Raw genomic sequence first — 12,283 nt, forward strand, 5'->3', positions numbered from 1 at the left:
GTCAATAAATTATCCTTAAATTGGCCCAAGGTTCTAAAAATCTTATAAATTATTTTGAATAAAATATAACATCGTACGTATACACAACACAATTTAAAATAGAAAATAATTTTCTTGCAATGACATGGCACAAAATATGTGTAGCTATAGTCTAAGCTATGAAATAACAATATAGAGGTCACATGGTTGATCCTGAACATTTCAAGGTTAATGTACTATTTGACCTTGAACAGCAAAAGGGTTCACAACAAACGTATTGTAACTTATGTTTATGTTTAGTAGGTTATTTTCTATTACTTATTATGTTTACGGTTTTCCATTTACCGAATCAACAGTACAATATGAATTGACAGCCTAGTTCTGAACTTATTGGTTTGGTACCTATTTTTTATGCTCGTTCAAATAAATAAATTTGAATCTTATTTGTAGAATGGTTGAGTTGAGACTGTCCTGGGCCTGGGTTTTGGCAACCTTTAAAGAATTTGGCGTATTAATTAAAATGACATTTATAGAACTAGTCAGATTTATAAGAGGGGAAGCCGCAGCCAACAGCGGGTAAATAAAACAGCTGACGATAATGATCTCAAGTACTATAGAAAGCGAAAAACTATTCCATTTATGCCTTTATGCCTTTAATACATCTTACCAAAACTGCAATGTACACAAAACAGTACTTCCAAAGTTATTACATCATGACACATAAGTGATAGTTCCTAGCAGTGACGACTTTATGTCTAACACATTAGTGAAGATATAATTTTCCGAGCAAAACAACGGTTTGTGATAACATCACTATTTGTATCTGCTGTAGAAAGATACAGTTGAATATCAGTAGGTTAGTACTGTACAAAATATATCTATTCCTATGTTTTATTGAAAGAAATCATACCGAATTTAAGCATCTAGGTTAGTTAATGAGCACTAATGACAAGTTTTTCAAATCCACCTGACGGCCTCTGACGTGGAATTAGAAACGACTACAGCCTCTGGATAGGGGTTGATTTGTAAGTATTTAGTCATTTGTAAGTAAACTCAAAATATCTATTCGCTTGTTATTTAACAGACTATCTAATTAATGCCAAGTAAAGACTAATGACATTTTTCAGGCGTAGCAAAGTATTTTTTTAAACATTTAGAGGTAAATAGTGAAAGAGCCAAAGAAAATACGAAACGACTAACAAGTAGATATAAGAGCTGCCTTCCAGGGCAACTTTAAGAACAGTTCTCACTAACCAAAAAAAGTTGAGTTTCCCACCATTCCTTCTGTATTTTCTTTCTAGTAAACCCATAACCTCTTCGCTCTGGCAGTTCGTTTTATTACAAGCGAGGCGAGGGAGCGAACACGTACCCCTAAGTGCCAATTCCGACCTTATAAGCTATATACTATAACATCTTGCAAGATGCCTGCTAAATATTGATGCGGTAATGCGCCCCGTATGTTTTCCAGCAAAAAATATATAGTTATTGGTATTTTATAGGGTTGAATTTCTTGCATATTGTCTAGGATAAGATTTATACATGATAATAAATCTCTATATACACACAGAACAACACTAAAAGACCTCTGCTAAATCCCCCTTTAATGGTAAGAAAATCATAGGTATCCCGTGGGAACTACTTGATGCACTCGGTTTAAAAGTAATCTACTTCGATAAATAGGCTATTTGACACCGATAGTTTTTTTTTTACAGATCAGTAGTTGCTGAGATTAGCACGTTCAAAAAAACAGTCAAACTTTTCAGTACTAACGAAAGTATCGACTGAATGATAATAGTAGCAAATACGTAATGCGCAAAATACCCATAATTTACTAAAATTAACGTAGTTTTCACAACCCAATTACGCTTAAAAGTATCTGAGAGCGGCTAATGTGTTTTACAAGTTAAGGATACTTCGTTAATAGTTACCATACAGTTAATGGCTCCCAGTTAATATCTAACTAAAGGTTCAAAGGTCTTCTACCTTTCAGAAGAAAGTTAGGCATAGTAATGGGTTAAAACATTGATTGCCGAACCGAAGCAAAGTTGTACATAAGTTATTACTTAGGCATTAGGTACTTAGCTGAGGTTTAGGACGTGGGAAAACTTTGCATACGTACGTAAGTTTAAGTAACTGCTAAGTTAGAGTTAAGAGATAATATTAACTTGTTTGTATGTTCATTAAGTGTGAAAGTTATGAGTTCACTTAGTAAGTGGTTACGAACGTGGATTTTGGATTGTGAGGTTTTTCTCTGTTCGTCTCCAAATTCCATTATAATTTGTCTACCTTTAGAGCACACTGCATACCAAATAGTCGACCGACAGTTGACTTAACGGTTGAAACTTATTTTACCACTCTTCAGGTTACCTTTTATGCTATTTTCCAAACGATAAAAATAAGATCGACTCAATTTTAAGAATGTTTAGTTAACTCAAAGAAAACCTGATTATAATATAGGGGACACCTTTTCACACACGGTCGGTTAGCCCCATGGTAAGTTATTAATTAACTTGTGTTATGGGTGCTAACACAACTGATAAACTACATATAGCTACATATATTCATATTTATAAATACATATCATAACACCCAGACCACGGCCAACAAGCATGCTCATCACACAAATGTCGAACGAACCGGGAATCGAACCCGGGACCTCAGGTTCGGCGGTCCGGCATGATGACCATTGCGCCATCGAGGTCGTCAAATTATTGATTCAGACTATTTCGAAAAGTTCCAAATGAAAAATAAACCAAATCAATCCGACTAACTCACGGTTTTATATGATTTGATTTAACATTTAGTCTAAATTACAAATTCATGGAACTACATCGATATTCCAAAACGGTCGGATTACATTTCGTCAGGTTCCAAGAAAATTCCTTAGAGGAACTGCAGCATATTTGGAATACTGCAGGTAACTTGGAATACTTCGATATCTAAATATATATAAACGCCATCTGAGTTTTTATGCCGTAAACATAACGTCAAACGATACACAAAGCCATACAGCATTAAAAACAGGACCCCATCTTGACATTTCGGCTACCAGCCCCCAGCGAATGAGACGCCTGATTTGAAAACTTTTTCGGTTAGAATGCAATCAGTGGTAATCATTTGCTGTAATACTCTAAATCTTTATTGTAATTATTTTAATTGCGGAGTGACCTTGTTAGTTTAAGATATTACTATGATTTTGTGAATATTTCTAGAATTAAAAATTTGACATGCAATTTTAAGTTAGGTTGGTGTGTTGTTAATTTGGAATACCGTGTTTTTTTTGCTTTTCAGTTTTTCGGGAGTCGGTTTTATGTTTTTTTAAAGATTCTTTATTTGTAAAGAGCCAATGACTATAAAAATATTAGAATTCTATTAGTTTCTAAGAAAAAGTGTTAGCAAATTTCAAAGAAAAAAAAAATGAATATAATTTGGAATACTATATTCCAAATTATCTGCACCCTAAGTCAAATCACGTTTTTGGAGTATTTTTAGTTTGATAGGCATTTTGATAATATATCTGGTATTTTTTATATTTGATTGTTCTCATTATTAAAGTTTAATAGTTTGACAATAATTTAATGTATTTTTTATTGAGCTATCCCGTTTCTCCTTCAATTTATTTTCAAAAAACAAACTGGTATTCCAAATATGCTTCACTTCCTCTATGTAAATACCAATTTGAGAAGGTAAACTTAAATGCCTATTTTAATTTTACTTAATGTTATAAAGAGGATTTTTTATTCGTTTTTATATGCTCCGATAATACTGAAAAATCTAAAAAATCTTTCACTATTAGCTATATAGGTAGGTACCTACTATCCCCAACATCAGGGTGCGAGCTTGAGCAATGACCACTATGGACGGAAGCCTTTTGCAATAGCGGTAACGATAGAGGTTTTAATATTTATAGGAAACATTAACTAACTAAAATAAAGTTATATAATTTTTTCAGGATGGAACACTTTTTATGCCGTTGATAACTATTATTCCAGACCAAAAAATTGCTGGCGCCTTTGTGTGCCGCACACCTCGCACATAGAGTGAAAACGGGCGAAGCTCAAGCTTATGAATCTAATGTAGTGTTATAAAAAAGTTGCTCCATGTAGTAACTCAACTTTCGCCAAAAGTCTCATCACAATCCATCCAGTAGTTTTTTGCGTAAAAGAGAAACTTCCATAGATCCACATACGATAGCTATACGTACATGATTACGCATAACAGTATACCAATATCTCTTCAGACGGTTATTAAGAGACCAACACAAGCAAAAACCTGGTAAGTTGCTAAAATAATTTGTCTGTTATTGACAATAACGTGGTACGTGACAACAGCCGGTTGGAGGAATGTTGAGCCAAGGGTGAAATGGAGATAATAACTCCACAGCACCGCTTATGGGATTCTTTTGGGGAATTACCGCGGGGAATACAGCTTGGCAGCTCATTTATAGCTTTGAGAGATGAATATTTACCGAGAAATATATATTTTTTTAATATAGGTTATGAATTTTGTGGTGTTTTGTCGGACAGCCAGTAGTCAGTCATTTGTAAATATCAATTTGGGAGAAACTACGATTATTACAAAATCATTATGCATAGCATGATGGCACAATGTTTCAGTGACTTCATTAATTTTGGCCACCACTGGTACCGAAAAAGATATTCTCGGTGATTTCCAAAGTTTTATCCCATTTCAAAAGTCTTTTTATTCAATCATTATAGTGTGACAAAAGGACAGACAGACAATTTTGCTTATAAAATACAGCACCTAAGAAAAAACTATCTTCAATATTTCCCACATGAACCCAAAAAAAAACTAGGCTAACAACCTGCCCTCACGTAATCGCCCCGTCACCCTCAATAGGGAAAAACTTGGTAATTCATAAAAGTTTTTTATTAAAAATATATTATATTATGTAAGCATGGAGCACAAAATGACTAGCGGAGGTGCCATAATGAAAAATCGCAGAAGAAAGTAGCGCGCTAAAATGAGGGTGAGCAGGGGACGAGTAACGTTACTGTTTTCGACCTTTTATGGACCCCAGAATTTTTTGTAATACCAAAAGTTGTTGACAGCTATCCCAAAGAATCCAAACACCTCGTTAATTTTCTTGTAACTGACTGTTTTCGTACCAAGCGTACGAATATGATCTAGAAGAAGGCGTCTGACCTACGTGCATTATAGCATCTCTGGTCATCTTTCCTTACTCCTTGTATATAAGGAACTTAGGGCCGGCCATTCCTGCCACGGTGGCTGATATTAGGCCTCGTTTAGTACGTGACAATATTCCACAATCGTTTTGGGTCATGATATTAAAAAAGTCCGTTCCGAGGTCACCAAAGAGGCTTGGTATTAAAATTGTTAGGCCACCAGTATTTTGTACGGAATTAGGTATGAATATTAGAAGTTGGTTATTGGGTTAAATACTTGGTGCTTACTTTTATACAGTTAGAACACTAACTATAGCACAGTTAGGCAGACTAATCAAACTCAAAATTATTATTGGTAAGTTGCTTATCTGTGTTATGGGGATAAATTAAGAATTAATTAATCTAGTAGCGAATAAAACGACAATTTTCCAACGGTTATCATAGTTCTTCATAACAGCAGTACTGTAAAGTTTCTTAACGCTCAATTTTACCTGAAGTTCCTACCATCTAGTTTACAACAGAAAAACTTTCATAAACAAACAACATGATACTGTTTCCCTTTAAAACTATGAACACCTGTTAAACTAAAAGTTTCTTATAAAAACGATCGTTTCCGAGAAATTAACCGCTAAAATAAAACAGAAAGTATAACAATTTCTTAGCGACACCAAGATGGCGGATTGCTTTTACAATGTCATCTCCCGCCATTTCACTCGCGTTCCTTTATAATAAGAAGTTTATTCAGAAGTTCTATTAACATTCTGCCTTTGTCACATTGCTGGAAAAAAGAACCTTTTCTTATAAAAAATCTTTTATATTATGTATGTATAAGTTATTACTCACTGATGCCAGTGTGGCCGTGGTCTTCGTGGAATGTTTCGCTTGACGATTGTCAGTATGCCGCCAACTGCACCACCTGGTTGCTTGCGTACACTTAATTCCGTGGATGATATGTCCCTTAGTCGTCGCCCTAATTGGCAGCGATCGCGCGATGGCGCGATGCGTTTTTCATCTCACGATCTCACTTGCGAGGTTCCGAGATTCAAATAGGACACTCTGATGAAATCTGTATGTTTGAACTCATCGCATGACGAGAACGCATCGTGTCATCGTGCGATCGCTGTCCATTGGGACGACGTCTTAGATGAAAAACGCATCGCGCCATCGCGCGATCGCTGCCAATTAGGACGACGCCTCAGTCTCATATGTATATTCCTAGAAATAATCCTTAAAAAATGTAATTTTAAGCGAAGATGGTCGTGGACTGCAAAGTCGAAACTATAATTTCGTTAGTGAGAAGAGTAGAATGCTGAGAAGTTTGTTTATATCACATTTGTCTTTGAAAAAAAGCGAAAAAGAACCTTCTAACTTTACTGCACATTGTCAACTCATTTGCTGAAATTCGCCAGAATAGTTAGTTAATTTAATTATCACGCTTTTAACTTCGGACGGCGAACAATTTGAATTCCTTTGCGAATGTAACAAATGATTGTATTTTCATGTAATTGTGTTGAATGGACGTCTTCGGGTCTACGGGACCAAGTTTGTAGAATTCAATTTGCTTTAACTTGATAAGTGCTCAAAATCCACACTGTTCAACATTTTACTTGATATAAGGACCTTTTTCTTTATTGAGATAATGCTTACTGTTAGAAATATAGCACATAAAAACAAAGACGAAATCATAACCTCCAAAGTTTGTGGGATGTCAGCTAAAAATAGTCTAGTTCACTACCCTACATTATCATTATAATAGGTGATATAGTCTGACCAAACTGGTCTCAAACACCCTCATATCATGCCTATTCAAACACAGGTATCCCCCTCTAAACTGAACAATAAATACAATTAATATTCAATAGCCAACCAAAAAGGTATGTTCCCAATATTTATTCTAACCGAAACACAACATTTGAATGCGTTGAACACGCAAAAATAAGCACCATTTTCCGCGAGACAGTCGCCATTTTGTGCTGTTTGTAACCAATTTACATGCGCGAACACTCTTTATTAAAATACAATATCAATGGGAAACACGAAAATTATCAATGCAATATTATTTAACGTTCGCCCAAAACAAATATGGCCTCCATTTTGTGAAGCGACTGTTACAGAGAGGAAATGGTGTCGTTTCTAAACGAAATAGTTTCCTCTCGATGCTTCGATGGCACACGCAACGGTCTGTTCAGCCAATATTGAAACTTTTTTCGTTGGTTTTTCTTTTTTAGGTTATGTTAAGTGGTTTTTGTTTTTGCTCGGTAATTATGTGGCTTAGAAGTTTTGGATAGATTTATATCAAAGTATGGTCAGGAGACCATAAAACCAACTTCATACATAACCAACTTCATAAAATATAATCTAATTTCCAGTGCAAGATAGAGAAATAGCATAAAAGACAGTATTGCGAAAAATCCATGGTTACAGTATTGTAGCAAATTATACGCTGGTAAATGAAACTCATTTTAATAAACTTTCTGCCCAACCAATAAAATTGTTAAAATACTAAAAACCACATATTTTTGCTACACACAGTATAAAGTTATCCAATACCGCAGATTTCGAGGTATTACTCTATTTACATTCATTTGTATTACATGGAGAAATTGAAATATAAAAGCAGTTTTAAAAACAAATAAATATATGGAACGGCTTTTTCCTGGAAACTATATTCGAAACCGTGTTAATATGTTCAGCCATACATCCTACTTTTCTATACCAATCTTTTTTTTGTACCTACCCTAAAGGCTCCGAAACGACAGAACCGATTTGAAAAATGATTTCACTGTTTTAAAAGTACGCTAACATTAAACATAGGCTATATTTATCTCGATACGAACAGAAGTTGCAGACAAAATTTTATTACTCTCGTGAAACTACAAAACCAAAATATTTTCCCGCCAAAAAAACAAATATGGCTGCCAAAACAGAGAGCATTAATCGACTAGTGCTACAGTGTTTGCAAATAGATTTTAATCAGAATTGTGTTTGATCCGTTCAGAAACGTGACAGTTTCACCGATTGCGGTATTGTAATAATAAATATTTCGTTTTGAAACTATTTGAACTGGGGTATTTTAGAATCGAAATGGGATTCGACGCTTTTTAGTTTTAGGTTTTTACTAGGATAGTTTTTATTTTTATTGCAAATATTTGTAGTGTTGTTTAGTTGAAAGTGGTGGAGGTAAAAATATCCAATATCAATTTTTATTTAAAGATTTTTTGTTGTTTTAAAGTAATAGTTATACCAAACGTGAAAAATGTAATACCGTTAACGTATAAAATAAACAAAATAACATTGTTTATTTTGTTGGTTGATTGCATTAATTAATCTCAGGAATTATATTTACTGGTTCGATTGGAAAATGTATTTCTCAAATTAATTGCCATAGTACCGCTAGACCAATAAGTAAATCATAAACCCATAGCTTTTTACTATCACAAACAACAAACTAAAAACTACAATTCCGCAAAAACAATTTGAAAATGACTCTGTAATTTTAAAATGAATTTAAAAAGTCCTACATAGGGATTTAACTCTCGCAATGCAACTCAATTCATTTAATCGTACGGCAACCACTGGATATGCGGTTAATGTGGTTTTAATACGTGTCAAATCACAAATTATATCGGCGAACATATGGTTTATTTTATATAGGTAGTAGTGGACTAGTGGTTATGTGAATAACTGTTTGATTAATCTATTCTGTAAAATACAATTGCGCTTGCAACTATTTATTGTATTACTACGTATTTAATACAATACTAAGTTAGATATTTGTAATATTGGATTTTTAGAAACCTATCTTAAAAAGAAGGTAATAATGTAATGACTAAAATATAATATTTGGCCCTTGATACTTAACTAACTCTGTGGTGCGAAATACCAGAAAGTTAAAAAGACGAGCACACAGCAAAATATTTGTCGGCCGATAGTTTGTTCGAGCTCATAAATCACTATGGAAATGAATGCTAGTACGCACATAACAAGGATCAGGTATTTGACCGGTATTAGACTGAAAGCCTTGATTGAATTCACGATTTAAATAAACAAAATATTTTTACCAGCGTCGTTCCATCTGTGGACCGACTGTTTAGTCTGCAGTGTGGGGGTACTCCAAAGCATTTCGAATCTACCTCCGAGCCTTTTTCCCAAACTATGTTGGGGTTGGCTTCCAGTCTAACCGGATGTAGCTGAGTACCAGCGCTTTACAAGAAGCCACTGCCTATTTGACCTCCTCAACCCAGTTACCCGGGCAACCCGATACCCCTTGGTCAGACTGGTGTCAGACTTACTGGCTTCTGACTACCCGTAACGACTGCCAAGGATGTTCAATGACAGCCGGGACCAACAGTTAACGTGCCATCCGAAACACAGTCAATGGTGACTGACGAGAAGGAAAGATGTTCGAAAACAGGTGTGAAATATCTATTGTTTGTCATTTAATGTTAAAACAAAACAACAAAAATAGCATCCACATAAAATATCTTACAAAGTCTTGAAATACTATTATGGGTATACTTATCATATATATGTCCGCATGTATTCCAAGCCATCGATATTTTAAAGTTCCCCCGATCCAATTTCAGATTGCATTGTTTCTTAGCACAAAGCTTACCAAAGGAGGATTTTATAACAACTGAGATCACGACAGCTAGAATCCAACCTTTTGTATACATTTTACGAGAAATACTTATCGTTTGCTTTTCCACGTAAAATGGAAACAACAATTTCCCATTATGTGTATGTTTATTTTGAATTCTGGTTGAAATATCGAAATGGTGTTGGTCCCATGTTGGGTGCCATTAGAAGTACACGTTTAAGTACGTTATTCTATTGATTGATTATAATTATTTCTCTATTAAATATATTAATTGAATTGAAGTTGGTTGCTAATACAGCTTTAAAGATTTCGCTGTCCAATTAAAATACTATAGTATGGTTTTTACACACTGAAATCAACCTCTTGGGTAAGAAATCTCCATTATTCATCATCATCGTCTCCCTAGCCTTTTCTCAATAATGTTGAGGCAGCCCCGGATCTTCAATTTTTATCAGGCGGGGCAAAATCTGAAAAATGCCGCCCCGCCTACCTACTTATGTTTATTTTCACCTTTATCATCCATATAATATTAGCTATGAATATGTAGGCAGACAGGGCCGTCTCTAGCTCATGTAGCGCCTGGGTGCAATCATCACCCAAGCGCCAACTATGTATTGAAGTACTTACAGTAGTTACAAGGAATATAAATAAGAACGTTCGAATGAAGTGCACTTTTTTGGTAGGTAAAAGGACTTTAAAAAATGTGTCCAATTCATTGTAGGCTAAAACTGTTGGCCAGGTTTAAGTTATGAAAGTCGAGACAGACCAAGGCAATTGTAAAAAGTAGCGCGAGAAAAACGAGCGCGCAAATTTTTCAATTTTGGAACACAAAAGTTAATATGTTTTAAAAAGCGCTGTAAAGTAACAAGCAGTCGGAAGCGCAATCTTTTTTGTTTTTGAGGACTCCATAAAAAAATGTTTCCTTCATTTAACTTATAAAAGGTAAGACAGCGTGGACTTATGAAGGTATTAAGGCAATGCATGTATAATATAAAGGTCGCCGGAAGACGCTGGATGCAGGTCACCTCCAACAGGTATCTGTGGAGATCTAAGGAGGAGGCCTATATTCAGCAGTGATGATGATGATGATGTATAATATTTTGCGAGCGAAGCGAGCGCGAAATTTTTTGAGCTTACGACACAAAATTATCTGATCAAGTACATTGTAAAGCGAACTTTTTTAAATTATTTGTATGAAGACTCACAAATTAAACTGGGAATTATGTACAAAAAACGTGATCCGTGACCGAATCAATGACCGACGACCGAGTCATAAAAATAATAAACAATCAGAAAAACAGTACAAATATTGCCATTTAACCGCGAGCGCAGCGAGCGAGAATTTTTTCACTTCGTTGGAGGATGTTAAAAGTAAAAAATAATGAAAATGATCAATCAAACAAAGCGAAGGCGCATTTTTTAGGAACTTTGCCTGTCAGTATCGTGATACAATGTGGAACTTCCTTATCAAACGGGTGTAATTTCATCGAAATTCGTGGTGGTGGGGCGTCCCGCGGCGCCCCTAAGACCGAGGCGCCCGGGTTATTCGCACACCTTGCACCATAGGTTAAGGTGGCGCTGTAGGTAACTATTACAGTAATCTGTAATTTAGGATTTACAATAAAAGTAAATATGCGATATTCCTGGCTCATAGATGATCGCAAATAATTTTTAATCAATTTTAGTTTGCTAAAACTTCGCCTCGAATAATAAATGTTCGTGCAGTCATGCAGCCTGTGTTACTCCGCGCTCAGGGTATCGGTCAAGTTGGCCATGAAATTGCTGTACTTGTGCTATTTTTATTTACGTATACCGTGGTCAAAATTGAAAAAATGATGAGTTATCCATTGGTCTGTGAATTTGGCAGCCACCTGATTTTGCCGCCCCCTGAATTTGCCGCCCGGGGCACAGACCCCGGCTTGCCCCCCCCTAGATCCGGGGCTGTGTTGAGGTAACCTTTTAGCCTAAACATATGCTACTGATTAGTTACTTCATCATTACTACTAGGTACTGCTACATTTTATATACGTATCACCTACATTACTTAGTTACTTAACCTAGTTACCCGGGCAACAATATACCCCTAGGTAAATCTGCCTTGTCGAATGATTCTCCATCACAGCTCAACACAGCTAATTAAAAAGCTTTTTACCTATTCTTTCTTTCTCCATCTTATCTTCAATAGCAAACTACTCACAAAACTGCAACATGCAGATAATGAATACCAAAACTCTTAAAACTTCAAAAGTATATAAAACATTATAGAATACGTCTCTTTTATATCTGAACAAATAAAACCTCGAAGCTCTTCACTTTATGATACAATCCGGATAGTTTGATAACAAAGTTATGCTCTTTGAATGACGGATACTTCAACTGAGGAATTAGTTTAGCTGTTTTTTCTGAAGTTTATATTGTAATATGAAAAGACTAGCTATTCGCAACGGTTCCAGCTGCGTCCCGAGAGAACTGTTTCGTGCACTTGGGTAAAAATTAACACCCGTATTTATAAAGAAGTAATTACTTGTTGCTAAGTAATTTCTTAATTAAGTCATTA

This window comes from Helicoverpa armigera, chromosome 18, assembly GCF_030705265.1.
Source record: "Helicoverpa armigera isolate CAAS_96S chromosome 18, ASM3070526v1, whole genome shotgun sequence".
Lineage (NCBI taxonomy): Eukaryota > Metazoa > Arthropoda > Insecta > Lepidoptera > Noctuidae > Helicoverpa > Helicoverpa armigera.